At 41.7% G+C, this 9,225-nt stretch overlaps 1 pseudogene; it reads right to left on the reverse strand.

Moving 5' to 3' along the window:
* Positions 1–7,077: 7,077 nt before the first annotated feature.
* On the reverse strand, positions 7,078–7,344 carry LOC114613252 (annotated as a pseudogene).
* Between the last annotated feature and the right edge of the window lie 1,881 nt (positions 7,345–9,225).

The raw sequence follows: 9,225 nt of genomic DNA on the forward strand, positions 1-9,225 counted from the left end.
AAATACCAGACTCTTGAGGTGATCATGAAACTAGATGCATTGTGACAAATTTCCAGTGTAATATCTGGCATTTGGTCAATAAATCCTGGGTGCAGAGGACACAAGACAGAGATTCCGTGTTTCCCAGCTAAGCCACAGGCCCTGGGTTTGACCTTCAGTCATAGACGTGCACACACACACACACACACACACACACACACACACTTATTTCTGCCTCCAATCATTCTCACTGGTATCATTCTCTGAGGATCAAGAAAGAATGAAGGGCTAGATCCCTACATAACAAGGAAACAGTACTCATATATTTTTAAAAGATAGCCATTTGGCAAATATCCAGGCATGCCTGTTGTTAGTCAGACTGCATGTTTTCATCCCTTTGTCTGTGTTCAGTTCACATTACAGAGTGCTCTGTGCTTCCCATAGCTTTATTGGCTCTGCAAACTTGCTTGTGAACAGCAAACAAGACCCTTGCTTTGATCAGAGCATAACAAAAACCATTAGTAAAACGCTGAACTGCCCGTTGTCTAAAGGACCTTATGAAAATGGAAGGTAATGATGTCGAGAACAGCAAAACTATTGACTGAGCTCAGTTGAAGTGGTCAGGGTGCTACCTTGTCTGATCAGGACTTAAAAGAAACAGCAAAATGTATAAAATTGGATGTTTAGAGACACTGGGGCTCAGCAATGAAGGGTGGTTTGAAAACGCTTGCATCACAGGATGAAAGGACTCTTGTCGTTAATACCCAGTTCGGCTTTGTATCTCCCAGGCTCTATCACATTATTAAAACCAATCTGGCAGCTGATGACACCACGACACTGTTTGTTTATGTTACACCACACTAAGCAGTAATTGTTAGTGAAAAACAAGCTCAAAGTGAAAACAGAAACACTGGCCCCTAAAGCAGTACAACAGCGTGGACACAGTCCCCCACATGAACCCAAGAGGCAGACTGGTTGCTTTTCCATGCAGAATATCACTGAGGTTGAGAGGAAAGCAACTCCTGGCATATCCCAGGTCCTCTCTCGGTAAAAATGGCATAAATCTGGGACTGGGCAGCTCCCTTCCCAGAGGGTTGACGCCTCCTGCATTCGCTTTCATCAAAACAACTGTGACATCAACACTGCAAACAAGAAGATCGTAGGTACTATAACTATCACCAGCGAGTGGGGTGGTGGTGTAGACACTGAACTCTGAGCTCAGTTTTGCCCCTCCGGTCTCAAAGTCTCTTATTTTCTTGAGTGCATTGCACAAAGCTAGTTCCTTGCCCAGGGTTCTGCTCTTGATAACAAAGCAGAACTTTTAACACTGACTTTGCTGAAACAATCAGACCACTTTGCCTGTAGCTCCAAATCCTCCTGTTCTAGATGGGCTCCTCATACACATCCTCTCTGGGGGTCTCAGCATGCCTTGTGGTTGAGCCTTCATGATACAGAATTCTGTAAGGCATTTTCTGAAGGTCCAGAGTTTTCCTCTAAGGTAACGATAGAAGGCATAGTATTGGAAGCTCTCACCAGATCTTTCTTAGCTGCTGTCTTTCTATGGCCAAGAGGTGATCTTTCAGCCACCATTGACACAATTTCAATAGACTAACCTTTAAACTCACGCCCATGTCTAGGGTTTTGGAAAATTAGTTTCAGGAATCTGAAAGGCTGGGTATCTTCTGATTCTCTTTCAAATGCTTATCAGGTCCCAAACTCATACTAAAATAACATTGTCCTTGAAACAGTATCAAGGGATGGGGCCTTTAGGAGGTCAGAAGATTTTGTTCTTGGCAGTTCCTACAGAGTGAGTTTGCTTCCCTGGGATGAATTTTATCCTCTTTCACCTCTTTCTTCTGGGTTTTTGTCCCTTGTGGTGGTTTGCGTAGGTTTGGCTCTCATAGACTCATGTGCTTGAATGCTTGGTCCATAGGGAATTGCACTATTAGGAGGTGTGGCCTTGTTGGAGAAAGTGTGTAACTGTGGAAGCAAGATTTGAGGTGTCAGAAGCGCAAGTCAGTTCTCTCCCTGCTGCCTGTGGATCAAGATGTACAACTCTCAGTTCCTTCTCCATCACCAAGTCTGCCTGCACAGTTATTCTTCCCACCATGATGATAAGGACTAACACCCCTTAAACTGTAAGCCAGCCCCTATTAAATGTTTTTCTTCATAAGAGTTGCTGTGGTCATGGTGTCTCCTCACAGCAATAGGGACCCTAACTAAGACACCCTTCAAATATGCAAGAAGGCCTCATCAGGTGTGACATTTTATTGGGGTTCCTAGCCTTCAGAACTATGAGAAGAAGCTGTCATCCTGGTAGATTACCCAGTCGAGGGTAATTACAAGAAAATACAGAAGGAATAGACACTAAGCATCAGCAACCAGAATGGTTGAATTTCATAGACTTAGAAAGTGACAAAGGTCATTGAGGGGGTGCTGGGGTTAAGGGAGCCCCTGTAATTATGTCCATCTTGACTGTGGGTTCTCTACAAAGAAACCAGAGGATCAGTGGATCTTCAACCCCACCCAGGCTACAGCTCCCATGATCAGGAGCCTCACCAAGGGTTTCAGAGTTGAGTACACTGTGGACAGAGAAACCTGTGAGGCAGGTAAGCAATCCTGCCCTGAAGATTGTCACCATAGGAGGCCCTAGAATGGCCCATTGTATTGACAACTTAGATTTAAAACATTGAAAGAATGTCAATTAGCTGACATCTTTAAGCTTTTCTCATTGGAAAGGAATCATAAGTTTAGGCAGGGATATGAATGTGAAAGAAGAGATAACCTGATTGCTCGCACCTCACATCCTTCTGGGTGTGTGTTCATGAGAACCCAGGACTCCCAAAGCTAAGGTCCTTTATTCAGCATCCAGAGACTGAATGCCTGCTTTAACACAAGGAAATAACAAACGTTATTTCCTCTACCCGTCTAAAACTCTTAATGAAGCAACTTCAGTTCCTGCTACCTTTTCTGACCTAAAATAATGGAATCATTAAGTTAGCAAGATACCAGAAACAGAATTCAAAACCTTCTTTGTAGTAAGAGTCCTTCACAATGTTACAAAAGTGGATACAACAGAAATCAGAGCCAATCCCAGGCTCTCTACCCACTGTTCTGTGCTTGATGCGTGAGGTTTCTCAAAGGCTAGCATGAACATGACTGAATCCTCATGAACATTCATGCTGAAGGGTCCAAACATTATTTTCCAATTAATAAGAAACTGTAAAGTCTCACTTATGGCTGCATTGTAATGTTTTGCACACGCACACATACACTTCCATAACACACTGGTCTCTGTGGGCCTCTTCTTCCATTAAAAGTAATTGAAACTTAAAATTAAATATAGCAACTTTGTTAATATAATGATTAATGTTTATATAGATCTGGTGGCCCATACCTATAATTCCAGAACAAGGGAAGCTGAAGCAAAAGATGGCCATGAATTTAAGGACACCTTGGACTATAGAGTGAAGATTTGTCTCAAAACAGTTAGACCACTTTCCTACACATAGTAAGGTTAATAGTAACTATGAAAAATTTTTTAACAAAAAGTTTGGGTATTTTCCCTTCAGTTTTAAGAGAAATTTATGGTGTTTCCTTAAACCCCTAAAATTCTCATATTCGTGCTGACTAATAATAAGTCAGCCTTTTACCACTGAGAGCAGCCCTGGAAATAAGGTTAAGTGTGAAGATGGATCCCCCCACCCAATGCACAGGATAATTAGAGGGGGAAGGTACAGAACGACTTTGCTCTATGGATAGTGGATCTTCTTTAGACTTAGTGAAGACTGGCCTTTATTAAACAAAACTACCAGTGATTATTTGTTTCTAGCAACAACCAAGCAATTTTCCAGTCTAAGGTAATAAACCCATCTTGAGTGAGGTAATGTCTTTCCTTTCTCCATCATCAGTTAAGTGACTGGTGTCATCCATCTTATAAGAAGCCATTGCTAGAAGCCATTGCTGCTAAATATTCTCAACATCATTTCCTTTAGCAGAGCTTAAAGGATATAAAATATTTAAGTGGCAAAGCATGGCAGAGCATTTATTACTGGAAACCATTCAGTACTCTCTCTTGGTATGAGACAAGGTGCTGAAGGCCAGTCTGTCTCCTGCTCCCGGGGAACAGGAATGCAGATGCTAAATGCTGCCTCCCTGGGAAATGATTTTATTACTAACATTGGTCTTAAAAACAATTACTAGATAGAAAGGCATCAACAGAGATGATGGCTGTGAAAATAAACTATACCCTGACAGAACCAAGTCTCTAGCTCTGTCCTCTGATGATTGAGGTTGTGGTCTCTCCATATCAGCAGAAAACAACTAGCATGCTTGAATAGCCCCTTTTAAGTAAAACAAATTATGAGCCATGAAATCCATCCATTCCCGCTTTTCAACGGAGAAAGAAACCAAGATGTACCCAATATTAAACGAATGTGTGCGTGCATACACACACACACAAACACACACACGCACGGCAAGCTTTTAATGGAAGAGCGGTGAGTACAAGCTGATTAATTTGAGGAGAGTGACTATGGAAAATCACAACCACCCAAAGCAAAACTCATTCTGTATCAAGAAGATACAGAAGACTGTATATTCTGTAATGTATCCTTTCCCAGAGTTTTCAAGAATTCTAATTATCTCTAGGGTCTTATGCCCACTAGGAGCTTTTTCTAAGTAATTAAGGCACAGTAGAATAACTATGTTATTCCATCATCAGACCATTTAATGTGTTAATTCATGAATATTACATTTTGACTAGCATAAATAATTTGCGTATAGAGACCTAGACAGTGGCCATCAGTCATGAGCAAAAATGTAAACCTACACAATTATGTATCATTTGCATGTATGAGACAAAGAGGTCTGTGGCTGAACAGAAGTACAAAAATTTGTGCATGTTTTCTTTTTAAAACTGATTTATCTTTTATGTGCATTGGTGTTTTGCTTGCATGTATGTGTGGGTGAGGTTGTCAGATCCCATGGAACTAGAGTTACAGCCAGTTGTGAGCCACCATGTGGGTGCTTGGAGTTGAACCCAGGTCCTCTGAAGGAACAGCCAGTTCTCTTAACTTTAGAGCCATCTCTCCAGTATCTCAAAACTTTGCACTTTTGAGTGGGTCTCATCATGTCCCTAAGAACTAGCCTATGCTTAAAGGAACTTGGTTCTCTTGAGAGGTGCCTTACCCCTGACAGATGTTCACAAACTCAGAGAAGCTTGAAATGAATGCCCTTTTCTTCAGTATTATGGTAAATTGTTTCTTTTCCAAGACAAAACTTTCCTTGGTGAGATGTAAAGTCTAAGTGCTATGATATAAAGCTCAAATCCCTTGTTATTGGTTTGTGTTTGTTTGTTTTCAGTGTAGAGCATCAAGTCCAGGGTCTTATGCATGCTTAGCGAATGTTCTACCTCTGCACTCTAGGCTCAGCCATTTCTTATTTTTTAAAAGTGTCTTAGAGATGCCCACAACTATTTTGTAGATTATATAAAATTACTTTTTTAATAAAAAAATAAATCATTTTTAAAAAGAAAAAAGCACAGTATTTTATTTTATTTATTAAAACATAATGAACTCTGTTATACTGGTAAGCATTTTCTCACTAATATTTTTACTAAAAGATACAATACAACCTTCCCAGAAACAGATAGTATTTCTTTTAAACTAAGTGGTTGAACAGTGAGGAGAGTGCAGGTCCAGGCTTCTTTGACTAGTCAAAGATGGAGAAGTCAGAAGACAAAGTCAGTCTACCTGAAAGTTATATTGTATTTACTCTCTTCACTGAGCTCAAGTTAAAATCCTCATTTATAGAAAATGAAGATAGCACAGGTTGCCTCTCTCCCCACAACAAAAAATATTAGAGGCAGAGGCTAGAAGTCAGCTTTTCAATGCATTTTATTTGTTACTGTAACATTCTTTTGTTTATTTTTTAACTCTCAAGCATAAACACAATGTTCTTCTGTGAACACAATGCTCTCTCAGCCCTGTGAACTGACAGATGAACAGAGATCATTCAATTTCTGGTGTTCTCTCTCTTACAGCTCTTCTAAGCAGAATGTATCACACACACACACTCACACACACCACGGAGATAGGAAAGGCCATTTTTAATAAATTATCTTCTTAATTGTAGAGAAGTTCCCAACATTAAACAGACAAAATGACAAACCAAGCCTTGGATGAATCTCAAAGGCCGCACACCATCCTCTCTACTGGAAGAACGAATCCCCTTGAGTGTCTAGTGTTTTGTCTAATAACTTGATGGCAAGGTTTTCCAGGGTCACCAATTGTGGGACCGTGATAGGATGGCTTTGAGTTTTGTAGAATCGCTGGATGAAATAGGCCGGAGACCCAACAGGTGTCCATTGCCTGTGAGGGACGGGTATCTATTCCTCTGAGCTCCCAGAATCTAGGCTTTTGACACATGGCAAAGACCTCCATTTGATCTACTCCCGTTCAGTCACATAGGGCAATGCAGCCCCTCCCAAAGAGCACAGGTAGAGGGCGTGACTACAGGCCTCAGCCTCAAGAGATTCCATATTAATGAGTTCCTAAAGGACAGAGGGCGTAGCCAATTATGTATCCTTTTCCCAGACCCTCCTCCTCTCTCCCTCCTCATTTAAGTCAGGCCTGCCCTGACCTAAGTGGGGGTGCATCCAGATCCCTCTACCATCTGGCATGAAAATAAAGCCTTTTAGAACCATGGACTTCCTCATGTCTTTGGGGCCAGTCCAGCCTGCATGCCCCCAGTATCAACTCTTCTGCAGCTTTCATCAGTGCCTGGGAGCCCAAGGGCTTGAGCCCAGTTGGACCTCATCCAAGAGCTCTGCCCCCCATGGGACCTCAGACTGAGATCTTCCTGCTTGCCTCTCCACACCCAGGCACAGCGTGGAATGAACTCAGTCAAGATTCCCATGCTCCAGTTTCTTCGGAGCTGTGGAAACAACACAGACCAACAGGATCCCACACCCATAACCACGTGTGAGCTAATCATTCCCTGCAACCAACCACAGCTGGAGAGCCTCTGCCACCTCTCATTTGCCAATTCTTTGGGCCACGGAGTCCTGTTTGCATAGAGGGCAGCGATTGTTCTGTTTCACCCACTGGGACATGAAACAGTTGTGGAAGGAAAGGTTACATTCTCCTCAGACCACAAACAGTCCTCGTGTTTGTTTTCATCTTGACATCTAAGACAGGCATCCATCACCTGGACCCTGCAGATGGCACAGGTATTGCACTCAATGTTCCAGCTCCACATGGCTATCACATTCCACTTCTTGAAGGAGAACATCTTGTCACCTCCTGACTTAGAGCCTGAGCTCCTAGAGTACGAGGAAAGGACACAGGGTTCCTCAGCATCCATCCATGTCAACCATAAAATTAATTCTTTTTAAAGTAATCTATCAGGCTGGAGAGATGGCTCAGTGGTTAACAGCACTGGCTGTTCTTCCAGAGCACTCACAAGGCGGCTCACAGCTGTCTGTGACTCCAGTTCTAGGCGATCTGGCATCCCCACACAGATGTACAGGTAGGCAAAACACCAATGCACATAAAAAAATAAAATAAGTAATTTTTTTTAAAGCAAGCTGTGAGGTTGGAGAGATGATTCTGCGGTTGAGCACACTGGCTGCTCTTCCAGAGGACCCAACTTTGATCCCCGGCACCCACATGTTAGCTCTTATCCATCTGTAAAAACTCAAGTTCCATAGGATCTGAAACCTTCTCCTGGCTTCCTCAGGCATCAGGGTCATATGTGGTACACAAACCTACATGCAGACAAAATCCCATAGCATATATAAAATAATTTTTAAAATTAAAAATTGTTTGGAGGCTTTGAAAATCCAGACCAAAGTTGGAAAATACAGAATGTGAGCCTGTAATTAGGCAGTAACTTGTGTCCTGACAAGATTCCAGAGAAACACCAAACTCTGCCATATGCTCCGCTTTCTGTGTGAGCCACTACAGGCAGAGATTGTATAGCTACTCAGAAGCGTATGTCTAGTCAGTGTTTATGCTCCACCCTAATTGTTGCCAAATTCCAAATGCTTAAAATAATTAACCTTTGCCAGCTCTCTGAGAGACTTAAAAAAACATTCTAAAGGAAGGCTCTGCTCTGTCATCATTGGAGAAGACACCAATAAAACAAGTTTGCCCCTCCCCCTGAATTCAATCCCTACATATATGTTATGAAATCTCTCTTTCCTGTGATGCTATTCAGATGGCTATACAAACAAGTGCTAAACACTAGCTTTCCAACTGCCAAAAATACGCATAGAAAAAGGTCTGGAGAGATGGATTAGGGGTTAAGAGTGCTTGCTGCTCTTCCAGAGGAGAATTAGGTTCCAAGCACCCATGTCAAGCAGCTCATGACTGCCCACAATTCCAGCTCAGGAAGATCTGATGGCCTCTTCTGACCTCCTTAGACATTGCACACATGTGGCATACAAAAACACATATTCCTCTAGGTAAAAATAATAATATTTTTTTAAAAAAATAAATACATAGAAGAAATAATATGTGTAAAATTAGTGTTCATAACTGTGTCCACTTGATATTTCATAAAAATGTTTCCTAATTAGTTGTTTTATTGAACATTAAGTATCAATTATATTTTAGATGCCTCAGATATAAATATACCCATAGAAATGAGACATATCTCCTAATAGTGAAAACATGAAAAAGTAATTCTTCTTATGCAAGGAAGACATGGAGGTTTGTACTGTGTGGTCTCTGCTGAGCTGCTTCTATTCTCCTCCTGAGAGTCCTCTTCCCCTAAACAGTGGAGGGTTAATACTGAACACACAATGGTTTTATGGAAAACATGAAAAGCAGATGTGAAGGCACCACATTCCTATTATACTAGCGATCTGGAACAGGACATGATACTGTGGAATATCATACATATGACCGCTCACCTGCTGGCTCCTCTGGTGCTGATGGGAATAGACACAACAGGCAGCCAGCTTCTGTTAGCTTCCTTCAGCTCTTCTGACCCTGCTATAGGTATGTTTCAGGAACTGTGGCAAACTGCCTTAGCTCACTGAGGTTGGATGCCTGGGATACAATACAAGTTCTAATTAATTTTTATAGGACTATTTTAGCCTAAATCTGAATTTCCCTTCTCATCTTCCATCTCCAACTGAAGATAGACACAATGATCAGCCATGGGTACTTAACCACCTAACTAGCTCCCTGCAGTAAAACATGTGTGTCCTAGGGGCTCATCCAGAAATTCTTAGCCAAA

This window comes from Grammomys surdaster, unplaced genomic scaffold, assembly GCF_004785775.1.
Source record: "Grammomys surdaster isolate TR1022 unplaced genomic scaffold, NIH_TR_1.0 126198, whole genome shotgun sequence".
NCBI lineage: Eukaryota > Metazoa > Chordata > Mammalia > Rodentia > Muridae > Grammomys > Grammomys surdaster.